The following is a 14023-nucleotide window of genomic DNA, read 5'->3' as shown; positions in this document are numbered from 1 at the left end:
GAAATTAGAAGACTACTTTGATGGTACTTTTGATTTTATTTTTGGTGGCACTTAGACTTACTCACCTAGGGGGACAATTTTTTGATATATCTTTTTGGTTTTCCGTTTTATTTATTTCATGCCTCTTTATTTTTATTTTTCTTTTTCTTTCTTTGTACTATTTTTTTTGTCCCCTACAATATTTTTCTTTTCTTAGGCAATTTCTAATTTTTCTCTTTTCTTTATATATATATATATATATATATATATATAGATAGATAGATAGATAGATATATTGGAAATATATTTCGAACTTGAAACATATATTTACATTGTCAAATCTAGAAATAATCAGGTGAAGATACGCTTCCTCATATGAAATATGGGACCCTAACACCTCACAAGAGAGGCATAGTATCCATTCATAAACTCACTTTCCTTTCCACCAATCCTCAAGTTAGTGGAAGCATCCCTCTTGTGGGATAAGCCCCACATCCATATTAGCATGTCGGGGTGGCATTACTTAATAATTCTTCCCTCATGGTAGCCTTTTCTATTCCTCCTCTTTCTCTCGACGACTCTAATCTGGTCGCTTGTGTCAACATGCTATCTTCTTGTGCTACTCCATCTAATCCTTGGATAGTGCCAGATGAATATAATATTGAAACTTTTGGTGACTGCATGCCACAGTCCCATTGAGCTCGACTATGAAGCCATTGATTCGACCTATGTGGCGTATTATAATCTCTCTTGTTCAATCAATTGGGTTGATCATTCCTTAGATTATGGCACATCCTCTGATCCCTACTCACATACATTTTCTATTGATGAGAGCATCATGGAGATCATGATGTCGAATGATGCACCGTGGGATGGTTATCATCATTGTTCCTCCTTTCTAGATTCCTTCGAGGATAATCTTAGTGAACTCTATCGACCCAATGTTGTTGAGATGTTTGTGAATTCCGTATCCATCCATGATATCAATTATGAGAATAATTTGTCAAATATTGAAGAGACTATCCCTCCCAATACTTCTATCAAACCCGAGATTGTCGAGAACGTACATAACGGTACTTCTTGCTCTCCCGATGAGTTTGAGACTTATAAAGTCCATTTACAGGAATTCAGAGACATTTTCGCTTGGTCTTATGAAGATATGCTAGGTATTGACCCAAACATCATTGTATATGAAATAAGGACATATCCTAATACTAAACTAGTTTGGCAATGCCTCCGTCTAGTCCATCCCAATAAGGTTGTCACTGTTAAAGTCGAAGTTGAAAAACACCTACATTATGGTTTCATCTACCTAGTACCTCTAACTAATTGGGTGTCAAACATTGTTGCAGTTGTTAAAGGCCATTTTTTCACATCTAGTCAATAGGCCTACAAAATGGATCCATCAACATTCATGAACAACTTCTCATCATCACTACACAAATCCTGTGGTGGAGTAAAATTGTAAGTGAAGACACAAACGAATTCCTCTAGCTCGATGATGGGTCTAGCCACAACAGGTACATTCTATGGAAGATTTCCTTAGGTTAGAACCAATTAAGAGGGCCTACCTCTTAGTCCTCTTATCTTGTTTGATGATGTCCTCACTTTCTTGCTCTAGCTATCTCTCGCTTCCTTCTTCAAGCACCTGAAACAAGTAAACAATAGCAAACAAGAAACATGATAATAGACAAATTGTAATTCAACCTACTTAAAAAGTCAAGAAACATTAAGCCATGAATATGTAAGATGACAAATCATGTAGGAAATCAATCGATAGTTGCATATATTAATATCAAAGAGAGATTACAACCATTTGTCTTGATGTTGCAATCCTCCTCTGACAAGACCAAGTTCCCAAACACTTCTTCTAGCATTCCATGATGGTCTCAGTCAACAATAGTTTTAAGGCTCTTCCCTTTAGGCTTCACTCCAAACCAAATCACACTTCTCCCTACACAACTAGATAACTACAACTAGTAATAGCTTGTTGTTTACTCCAAACCAAAATAACATTAACACACCAGTATCAACACTCAACACTAACACTAACACTGACAATAACACTAGCTTGTGTTTGGGAAGAAGGGAGGTTTATATAGGATGAATGGATGGGAGATGGATCCTCTTCTCATTGGATAAGGTCTTATCCCTTGAGGTAGTTCCATCATTATAGGGTAAAGGAGCCCAAACTGACATCCTCGACCCCATATGAACAAACCATTTACCAGACTTCTATTACGAAGCTTTTAGAGCTAGAAGCTTCGGCTCCTAATTTAAAAAACTTTCTATAACAGGACCGGCGTGACTAGAACACAGCTTAGTCGCTTCGGTCAACATGAGGATTAGTTCTAATCTCTGCACATCAGCGCGGGGGAGACAAATGTCATTAGCTCCAGTCTTGTAAACTTGGCAAAACAAGAGTTTCAGGGGAAATGGTGCAAAAGGGAATTGATCTGCTCATGAAGAGGGACACAATGGGAGTTTCTTCATGAAGGCAAAGCATGCGGGGTTCAGTGTAGAGGTCCTCCAGGATCAAGGAACGAGGAGTATAGGGACAGTGACAAAATTTTGTGTAACAGATTCCCCTAAAGCGTGAAGGTCGAACTAGAGTGAGGGATGAAATGCTTTATGAATCAGTGCGAGGAACCGGTCTACCGTCGGAAAACCTGCAAGTAAGTACAAATACATATACATAACTGAGAGCTCTATCAAATGATACATGAATCGAGGCATTGACACTACCATCTAGAGAATGATCATGTAAATGGATCCAGGTATGGGCACAACCATCCGTCAAAGAAACCAAGGTATGGTCGTAGCCATTCAATAATGAGAAGGATGACATATGATAACTCATGGTCTGGTTGTAGCCAGCCATATGAAAGAGACATGCATATCATCATAGCCATGTCACACCACTTAGCAACTTGGACTTGTGTGATCTGAGTCCAGGGTCTTGCGCTCCAACATGACCCAATGAAAGTATAGATTCTAACATGTGAATAGATGTGTTAACGTCAAACACACTAGAAAGTTGCTTGATTACCAGTCAATGATGTAAATTCTTAACAAGCACGAGAGAAACCACCAATAATGACAATGGTCCTCAAGGTACTATCAACACAATCCATAGAATGTGAATAGAGGAATTGAATTCGAACACCTGTGAAATCACTCGATCGAAAGCCAATGATGTGAACTTGTCATTGAGTGTGAAGAACTTGCCATTAGGGCATGCAAGCTTTGAGTTACTGGAAGAGAGTCTCTTGGTCAACTTCCCAGATAATGAGTTGAAGTCGACAGAAAGCGACTATGTTCAAGGAGGGCCATAATGAATCCCACATCATCGACGCAAGATGAGAGGATGCAAAATGATTTAGATGATACAGAGAATCAGAGGGAAGTGTAACTGTAGAAGGACAACTCTTGAACATATCAGCGACACAACTGGAAGTTTTGTAGCTTTTGGATCCATGGGATCAGTGGTCATGATGACATGGCAGGGATCAAATGGAAGGCAAAAAAGATGGCCCAAACCTAGGAAGGTCAACGATACAAAGGAGGATGTCCCAACCCGACACGAAGCAAAGAGTGTCATGTTCAAGAGTGAGCTACCGACACAACTGATAGATTTCCAAATTTTCCCCCACCATTTCTGGAAGGTACCCCAATTATTCTTTAATCACAAGCATGAAGGGGATAAAATATGCTTGCACTGTAAGTTCATCCTTCGGATGAATCCGACCTAGTAAGTTTAATGAACCCTAGGAAAGAGGAGCTCATGTTCATCATGGTGACGAATCCGATGTCGTTTAATAGTTTAACGAGTTCGACAAAGGTGGAACTTGGTATATTTTTCAAGTTTAGAGAGTTTGAAAAAGACACATAAAAGAAAACTCCACATGGTCCCTTTTCGTACGTTTGTCTCTCTCGAGCTCGAAAAGGTAGAAAATAATACTTGAGAGAATCGCTTGACGATTTCAGTGAAGGAGTACCTTTTTCGTAAATAGTGCCTCCCAACCCGCAAAAGAGGTAAACTTATACGGGGCACATGATGTTTTGCATCCGTTAACGAGTTCGAAACGACAAGGGCTTGACCATATTTTCACTTTTAAAGGGTCGGAAAAGAGATGAAAGTGGAACCCCCATTTTATTTTCTTTTACGAGTCAAAAGGGAAAAAGTCTCGACAATCTTTTCATATGAGTTTAATGAGTCAAGAAAAGAGCTGAAATGTGACTTGTCATCATCGTTGAACATCCATCACCTGTCATTGCACAAATAAGGTAAAGTGTATTATCGAGTTCTTGAGGAAAAATAGGTCAAAATATTTACAAAAACCTGATATTTTCATGAAAAAATGAATAAAAAGGGGAAAAGTAAATATATTTTCACCATTTACCATTTTACCTTTGCTGTGAAGAATTTTTACTCACTTTTTCCCTAATTGTTCTAGAGTAGATTGCGGGAGATCTGGGAGGTCAATCGACGAGCCACCAGTTCTAGGTAATAGCCAAAGCCCTGAGCTCCATTTTCATGTTCTTTATTTTTTCTTTTAACCATTTTTTAGTTTTTTGAGGAGGTTTTTGAAAAACGTTTTTGCCCTCGGCCGGGGGTGATTAACAAAGCCATCCGCGCCGATCGGCGCAACTGTTTTTAAAACAGGTGCGCTGATGCCGTGGATAGGGAAAATCCTATTTTCTCAAAAAGTTGACCGTTTAAACTTAAATTTTATGGGCCAAGGATGATTGTTGACTCAAATTAATGGCTTTTTCAGGAAAGAATCACTGAAAATGGTGGACTGGAAAGAACAGGAACATGAAGATGTTGACACCCAGGAAATGAGTGACCCAGATTGCTTGGAAGCTTTGAGGGATTGCGAGCTCCTCAAATTCTTTCTTACACCAGGGATGCAAGCCCATCTTGAGTTGCTTCGATACTTGATTAGTCTTTGGGACATTAATCGAGATATTTTTGTCATTTGCAACCAGGAGCTAGAGTTGGAAACTTCAAATATATGCTTCATCACTGGATTGTCCCAGAGAGGGGAACCAGTGAACTTGTATGGGTCCTGACCGATTGGGGCAGGCATATCTTCCTTGCTTTCTGAACACTGCCTTGAGGCCTTGAAATCCAATAGTGAGAAGATAGAGATTTCCAGTGTTTACGATCTGACAATGAGGGTGCTTCCATTGACTATCAAAAGAGTGGCGAGGTCCTAGGCAGAACATGAGACTAACAATCAAAGTTCCTTTATGCTATTGACTGCATAACTCTTATGATCTTAAATTGGGTAGAGGCCATGAAGATGAACATCAAGCACCAACTGTCCAAAGCCAAGGTGGGAAACCTGAAGAAATTTTGCTTCAAATCTGTATTTGTGACCTTCTTCTTGGAACGAGTACCACCGTTCTAGTATCAGCAGACTGAGGTAGATCCTCCTATGCCACGCGATCCACGGATGGCCTGCTGGAGCTGTTTGATGCCTAAGATCACTGGGGGTCAGCACATGTCATACTAACCTGCATTATTTTCATGGCTATGATGACAAAATATCGTCATCCATACAATGGCACTGATTTCCATGGAGATCCAGATATGCCGTTACCAGATGGAGAGGACTTCGATGATGAAGGTAAACAATCAAATTTTTAATTTTGAGATTTTTAATTGTTTTTTGGTATATATGTGCTTATAACATTTCTCTTGTTAATGCAGACGTTGGACCAGAGTGACTTGCTGGGATGTCCCCAATATCCAGGTGCATCCCCCACCCTATTGATGCTCTCATTCCTTATCAGGAAGGGAGTGACAACGAGGAGGAGACCATGAGGAACCTTGAGGGGTTGACTCATGGTATTCCAAAGTATGCTCGGGTAGGAGACATTCCTCGTCAGTACCAGAGACACATGGTGGGAGTCTCGGAGCGGATCTGTCGATTGCTGATTCGTGTTGCACGAGCCGTATTGTGCTACCATGATCACCATGCTAATTAGTTCCTAGGTCTAGCACTTACATATTTTTTTAGGCCTGTGTGCCATGGATATATGAGGCCTGCATGCCATGGATGTATGAGGCCTGCGAGATGCCGATGTTATTTTAGACACACATATTATTTTTTGGGGTTTTGATGTATAAAAAATTATCACCATATATATGTGTGTGTGTGTGTTGTATTTTCCTATATATTATGATACAAATGGTTTGTTTTATCTTTTACATGTTTCATAAATGTCTATTCAACACATGATTAGCTAATGCATTTGTCAATGTATTCATGTGTCTAGGAATATGATGATATGTAATATAATCAAAATGCCTTTCCAATAGATGGATACGGAGATACATTCTAAATATTTGAGGGTTTCTGATGGAATATTGCCCGTTGAGTTGAAGGACGATGAGCTGTGAATCCAGGTTGACAACCAGTGCTCTGATTCCCAGAGCGATGGCTTCTGAAAATAGTTTAATGACCGCACTGTATTCAAAAATGTTTTTGGTTGTGCAACCTAGATAGATACCTTGAAGGTCAATCAACTCACCGTTAGGGTCATAAATATCCCATGCCATGGATGATAGGTTCCGGGTACTATGACAAGCACCATTAGCGAAACCAATGTGGGGAGTCGTAGACATCTGCAAAGCAAGAAAAGCATAGTAAATAGGAAATCTATTTGAAAACTATCACACAGAACCATGCTACAAAAAAATGAATGACACACTAATGTACATAAGTAACCATGCAATATGACCTAAGCATAATACTTCTTGAGGGAGTCCATGTTGGGACTCAGGTAATCAATCAACACAGATGGACATCGGTGTTTTACCATTGTCATGACGAGTAAGCATTGACTCGGCCAAATAATTGAGTAGAACTCATGTAATGCTTTGCCCCCATGCCCCCTAGGCGAGGGAGGGTTACGAGTCAGATGGGGACCCCATTGCAATAATGGGTAATCGGTAAAAACTCTGGGAGGGAGAAAAATCCTGAATCCATGAAGGGATAAAGGTTCCCTCAGTTGAAAGATATTGACCATGTCAAGATAAAATGACACATCAAGAGATAGCAGAGAAGAGAACTCTGTGAAAACAGTAGATGTAACCATCGGGCAAGGCAGGAACGAGGAACGATGATGATTATCAATCCAAGGTGGTTCCTAGAGAGACATGAATTCCATGATACCTTCATCAACAAAGAAGGTATCGGCTAAGGGATCAGGCGATTCTATTATGAAACCAGCTCAAGAAAAGATAGAAAAGATAGATCAACGCCTTAGAATTCAGCCTCTTCGAGGGGGAAACCTCCTTTACATTACATAAATGAAAAATTCTTGGATGATTCAAATGACAAAACCTCCTTTCTATATATAGGAGTCTAAGGAGTCACAATATAACCCAGCTGACCTAACAATAATAATATAAAGCCACAAAAATAACAATAGAGGGATTCTATGGGGCACAGTAATAACAATATGGGGATAATAGGGGCACAACAATATTAATAAGGGATGCAACTACAATAGTAATGGGGTAATCACTAGTATTATAGGGACTCGGTTGACTCGGTTGCACTAATACTACTGGCACAGAGAAAGAACTTTGACTCGGTTGAATTATACCCGCCTCTAGCATTTCTGCAACCATTCGTTCAATTTCACTCTTTTGGGCATAGGGATATCTGTACAGCCTAATGTTTAGAGGAACACTTCCTAGAATTAGATGAATAACATGATCATGATCACAAATAGGTGGGAGACCTTTGGGAGTCTCAAATACCTTGGAATGATTGTCCAAGACTTTTTGGAGATATGGAGAAATAGATGATTGCAATGTGGAAACATCTAGCGAACATAATTGTGCAATTACACCCCTTTGTTCCTTTTTTAGAAGCTTTGTCATACCATTGGAGCTGATTATCTTTCTTGATTTCCCTGCAATACCCCTTAATTCAACTTCCTTTCTTCCACAAAAAATTTCATGAAAAGTTCTTGAAAATTAAAAGCTATTGTACCCAAGGATTGTAGCCATTTGACTCCTAGTACAACATCAGCACCTCCAATTGGAATGGAAAGCATTGGGCTAGTCAATACATATTCTCCCATCAATAGCTTGATATTATGGCACTTTCAAGAGCAATTTATTGTTCCTCCATTTGCAACCATCACTTGACACCTTGGTGCTGGATATAAGAAGCAATTCAATTCTTTTGCTACCTTACAATGAATAAAATTGTGTGTACTTCTTGAATCAATCAAAACTATTACCTTTTTCTTCTTGATTTGTCCTTCTATATTGATGGTTTGAGGAGTGGTAATTCCCGCCAATGCATTATAAGATATGGTCGGATTCATTTCTTCTTTATCTAGGCTTTGTTCCTGGAGTATATCCTCTTCTTTTGACCTTTCTTGCTCCTTTTCTTCTTCCTCTTCGCAATCTATGTAGAATAATTTCTTCTTTGCACATTTATGACCTTTAGTGTATTTGCTATCACAACTGTAACAAAGCCCTTTTGCTATTTTTTCTTCCAATTTTTGTGGTGTCAACCTTATAGGTTGTGGAAGACTAGGGGCAGCAACACTTCCATCTTTATAGTTGTGAGTGGTATGCTTCTTGGTTGCCATAATTTTTCTTTCCATTTTTCCTGCTAACCTGAATGCCTTCTCTAATGAATCAGGTTCCCAAAGGCGAACATCATGTTGGATATTATCCTTTAAAGTACCTATGAACACATCAATCCTATGCTCCTCTGGAATATTTTTACCCTTATGTTCAATTTTTGGAACTCCTCAATGTGCTCCATTATTGAACCCTTTTGTTTGAGACTTATCAATTGGCTAAAAAAAGTGTTGCTTTTTGTATCCTCATAATGTGCTGTCAATTCTTCCGTAAAAATTGCCCAAGTGATAATTTGTTTACGAGAGAAAAAGCCATTGATACCATACAAACTGATTTGGTTCCAAATATAAAGTTGCAATACGTACCTTTTGTGTGTTTTGCACATTATTGAGATCGAAAAATTGCTCCATCTGTAATATCCATGTTGCGGGATCCTTGCCATCAAACTTCCTCATATCGATTTTTGGAATATGGTGGGTCTTCGATCCCACATTAGATTCTAAGAAATCATGATTAACATTTCTTTTGTTTGCATCATGAGTTTCCTTTACTACCTTTTCACCATTAGTAAGTATTTCTTGTAGAAAATTTGTCAAATCTGTCTTCAAATCTGCCATGTCTGTCTTCAAATCTGTCTTCAAATCGTCCATCTTAGCTTCCATGCCCTTTATATTAAATTCCACGCCATTTATCTTAGCTTCCGTTAGCTTTTGTGAGAGTGACATTTGTTGCACTTGTTCTTGTAATTTTGATATATCTTGTATCATTTCTTCCTCTTCTTCATGAGTCATGCTAGAGATTTTAGGTTCCTTACTAGGTGTTTTCATTTTCTTTCCTTGGGGCATCAGTTATCGATAATAATGCTCTACTATTCCCTTTGAAATCCTTCAAAATAAATTTTCAAACCAAGCTTAAACAAAAATTTAAAATAATCTACACACCTTTTTTCACTTTGTAGGAGCTCGATATTGCCTCTGATGTATCTCTGTACTTTCTGATCATCCAGTTATGAAATTGTGACTTGCCGTAGCACTCCGTGTCCTCTTTCCAATGCCACCAGTCTGACCCAAATTGGATTCTCCAAGGAAGAGTTATGCGAAGTCTCCCACAGTGACTTGATTATAGACTAGTTCAATAGAGCGAACTTGTACGACATGCCATGAGTCACTGTTTCGACCTTTGGCTCTGAAAAATATCCACAAGAAATTACAGTTCGTCTTCTTTCTGTAAATTCTTACGAAATTTCAATCCGATTCTCAGTGAGAAAGTTATGACGATTTTCCCCAGGTCACTTGTTTGGAATGTAATTCAGGAGTCTGCAAAAAGACCAACTTCCTCAGATTATATCTCCGCAAATATAGCGCGAAAAGCTCTGAAATTCGGACCAGAGGTTCATTGCGATGTCTTCTCAAATGGGTTTTTTTTTCGCTTTTGAAACATCGCAGAAAAAAAGTTATTGCGAAAATGCCACGATGACCTATTTGGAGCAGCGAAACCCTAGAATCCAAAGCTCTGATACCAAATGTTATGAAACCAGCTCAAGAAAAGATACAAAAGATAGATCAACGCCTTAGAATTCAGCCTATTCGAGGGGGCAACCTCCTTTACATTACATAAATGAACAATTCTTGGATGATTCAAATGACAAAACCTCCTTTCAATATATAGGAGTCTAAGGAGTCACAATATAACCCAGTCAACCTAACAATAATAATATAAAGCCACAAAAATAACAATAGAGGGATTCTATGGGGCACAGTAATAACAATATGGGGATAATAGGGGCACAAAAATATTAATAAGGGATGCAAATACAATAGTAATGGGGTAATCACTAGTATTATAGGGACCCAACAGATTCCAAGGTGCCAAGCCACGGGGATTGGGAGTATGTACCAAAAGAGGTCTTCAACATAAAAGAATTAGAGAATGCAGAGTTCGAAGCCGAAAAAATTTCCACGTAATTGACTTTGGCAGGACTAAGTGGCATAACCTCACCCCAAGTATCAACAAGATCTAGTGCAAGTATGACGCAAGGATCAAATTTGACCAAGATCATGCTGACAGAGGGAACATGAGGAGGTGGGAGTGGAAAAATTCCCATTAAGGCAGAATCTTTGAAGAGACCTGCCCCCATGCTCTCATAGGGAGCACCAGTGTGCTTAACATACGGAACATTTCCATCTGAGGAAGAAGATGAAAAGATAGATAGCTGGTCGACGGTGACAATCTTCCCTTGATGGGGAAAATGAATCACATGAAATAAAGAGGAGGCCATGGCATGCATGACATGGGTCCAACTTCGGCCGAGTAGAAAATTATAATTGAGATTGGTGTCAACAATTTCTACTTTGACTTGCATTGTCTTGCCTTCCAGGGTGATGGCAAGGTTAGGTAAGACACCGAAGGGTCACGAATCACGCCCATCAAAAGCTTCCAAAGTGTTCGAAGATTGGTTCAGTGCAGGAGAACCAATAGCCTTCCAACATGTGGTCAACATGATGTAGGTGGAAGCACCTTCATCAATGACAGTCTGGTGGATGGTCTTCTCATTGATGATTACCTGAATAAGAATGGAAATCTGATGAGGGAGACGTGGAACATAGTTCTCTAGCTGAAAAAATATCAAATTGGAATTGGTGGGATCAATGCCCCCGATAGTTGATGGCAAATATTTCCACCGCGATGGGCAGTTTTGGAGTACCTCGAGAGTTAACATGGCTAATGGCGCCTGAGCCAAATCCTCAACAATATTATAGTGCTGAGCAGCTCGGGCATTGGGATTATACGAGGATTTTCGTAGCATGCCTCGAGAGGGTGGCTGCATAGCGGAATCAGGGTTAGGGTGCTCAATATGAAGAGGGCCAAAACTCAGGGTAGAAGAAGAAGGTGTAGCTTCTTTCTCTTTCCCAACTACCGAAGCAGGAGTTTGATAGTCTTTCGATCTAGTAGCCACATTAATAAGCGTACTCATCATGAACACTTGAGATCCAGAGGAAGAAGATTGGGGTTGGTCTACCATTTGGGTTTGCTGAGACAGAAATGGCTCTTTGAGGACAACAGGGGTCCCTTTGAGCAAGCGACTAACTTCGGATCGTCGGGGACAATCCTTAGTGTAGTGATCTTCCTCACAAATGAGGCAGGGATACTTAGGTTTCCATTGCGAAGATTTGCCAGCAAATGATTTGGGAGGACCCTGTTTCGGGGCATCGACTTTATCTTTGCCTTTGCCTTTCTTCTTTCCTTTCGAGGATTTTTCTGCTGCGGTAGATTGGACAGCGTGGACCTTTGAATTTTTTCCAGGGCCAGGTGGATTCTGGGATGAACTATTAGGAACCACATTTGACACCGACTTCTGTTTGGAAGAAGACTTAGTAGGGGCCTGGGATACTGAACCAATAAATCCATCAATGGGAGGTAGAGTTGGTGACTTTGATGCTGTGGGGTCGGATGATGGCTGCGGAGCATTGGGTAATAATTCATACAAAGTGCCAGACTAAGAGTAAACCAAATCCAAGTACTGGGCATGAGCGATGGCCCACTCTTTAGTGACACATCCACCCATAGCTATATTGCAAGCAATTGGGGCCACAAATGATTTGGTGAACCATTAAGTGAGAAACTGATTAGCAATCTTGAATTTGATTAAGCAATGTCTACGTCTCCATTCATGGATGTGATCAGAGATGTTTGTCGTAGTATCTTTCTTCAGCGATGTGAGCAAATAAGTGTCAGTTTCATAGCGAACTGGGAACTAAAAATGCATGAGGAAAGCCATGGCTAAAGAGTTAAAGTCATGGTAAGTACTCCGAGGTAACTTGATGTACCACTTCGCTGTAGCACCCATGAGAGTTCGTTGGAAAAGATGGAGATGAATGGAATCATCCACATATGATTTCGACGAGCACTAGAGGTGATATGTCATCACATGGGCCTGAGGATCTTCTTTAGCTTTCGCATCGATCTTTGGACAATCGCTTGGTATCTTGGACGGAACCGGAGGCTAGTACGACGAATGAAGGATCGGATCATTCGTAAGGTGAGATACATCTACCAACTCGAGTGTAGCCAAGAATGGAAATTGGGTGTTAAAAGGCATGGGAGGTCGATAAGAGGGCCCATAGGGAGGAGCCCATCCCTGCTGGTAAGGATTATGGCCCCACAATGGGGGGTTTTGGCCATATGGCATCTAAGGCTGCCCCCATTACGGATTAGCTTGACCATAGGGAGGATTTTGACCTTGAATACCTTGGAACGGTCTAGCCATAGGTTGCTGATAAGCAACATATGGGTTAAAATGCTGTTGAGCCAGTTGACCTTGGAAATATGGATATGGAACCTGTTGCCCTTGAACATATGGGTGATGGACCTGTTGTCCCTGAACAAAAGGGTTTTGGGCCTGATGTGCTTGGGCATAAGGTTGATAAGCTTGTTGCCCTTGGACATAGGGATTCTGTACCTGATGCCCTTGGCCAGCAGGATTCTGAACCTGTTGACCTAGGACATTAGGATTTTGACCTTGCTGTTGTAGGACTTGACCTTGACCCTGCCCCTACAAGGGTTGACCTTGTTGATATGTATACAAGGGTTGCTGCTGCCCTGGTTGGTTTTTTTTGTTGCAAGGGTTGACCTTGCGGTTGAAAAATTTGTCCCTAGGGTTGCGGATGTTGGCCCTACAAGGACATGGGTTGAGAGGTGTGTGGAGCATATTGCATCTGCTGCTGCACAGCTTGTTGCAACTATTACAAGGGTTGACCTTACGGTTGTTGCAATTGACCTTGCTGCGGGATCATTTGCCCTTGATGTTGCATGGAGAGCCCTTTTTGCAATAGAGTTTGCCCTTGTTGTAACAAAGGCTACCCTTGTTGTTGTAGAGGTTGTCCTTGCTGCTGCAAGGGTACTTGAACAATGCCTGAGAACTTTCTGAACTGAATCTGGCCATAGACAGGCTGGATGTACTGCCTAGATTGGAGGGTGTAAGGTTGATTAACCATTCCTTGGGAACCATATGGAACGTAAGGATTTTGGTATTGGACTTGAGCCCCATAGGGCTGCTGATACTGAACATTGCTCAATCCAAATGGACCAATGAGATTCTGAACCTGTTGGTACTAGACATTGCTTGATCCAGTAGGATCAACAAGGTTATGAATAATACCAGAAGAATGCTAGTTTATACCAAGCATGTGAGCTGCTCACATTAGTGGCACCTGACACCATAGAAACATTCAGGTTTTGCCCCCCAGGTGGTGGCACTACTTGGCCACTTACTAGAGGGACGGAGGAATTGACAGAGACATTCTTTGAAATTGTCGATTGTGCCTGGTAGGTAACTGGGATTGACGATAAAAGGGTATTTGGAACGGTGGGTTGCACCGGGACTGAGGTAACATCCTGTTGGGAAGTCATGTTCATCATGAATGG

This window comes from Pinus tabuliformis, chromosome 9 (genome assembly GCF_031772625.1).
Source record: "Pinus tabuliformis cultivar Carrire ecotype Pingquan chromosome 9, CPIR1, whole genome shotgun sequence".
NCBI classification, from domain to species: Eukaryota; Viridiplantae; Streptophyta; class Pinopsida; order Pinales; family Pinaceae; genus Pinus; species Pinus tabuliformis.
The sequence above is the reverse complement of the archived record's forward strand: the minus strand, read 5'-3'. Positions refer to the sequence as shown.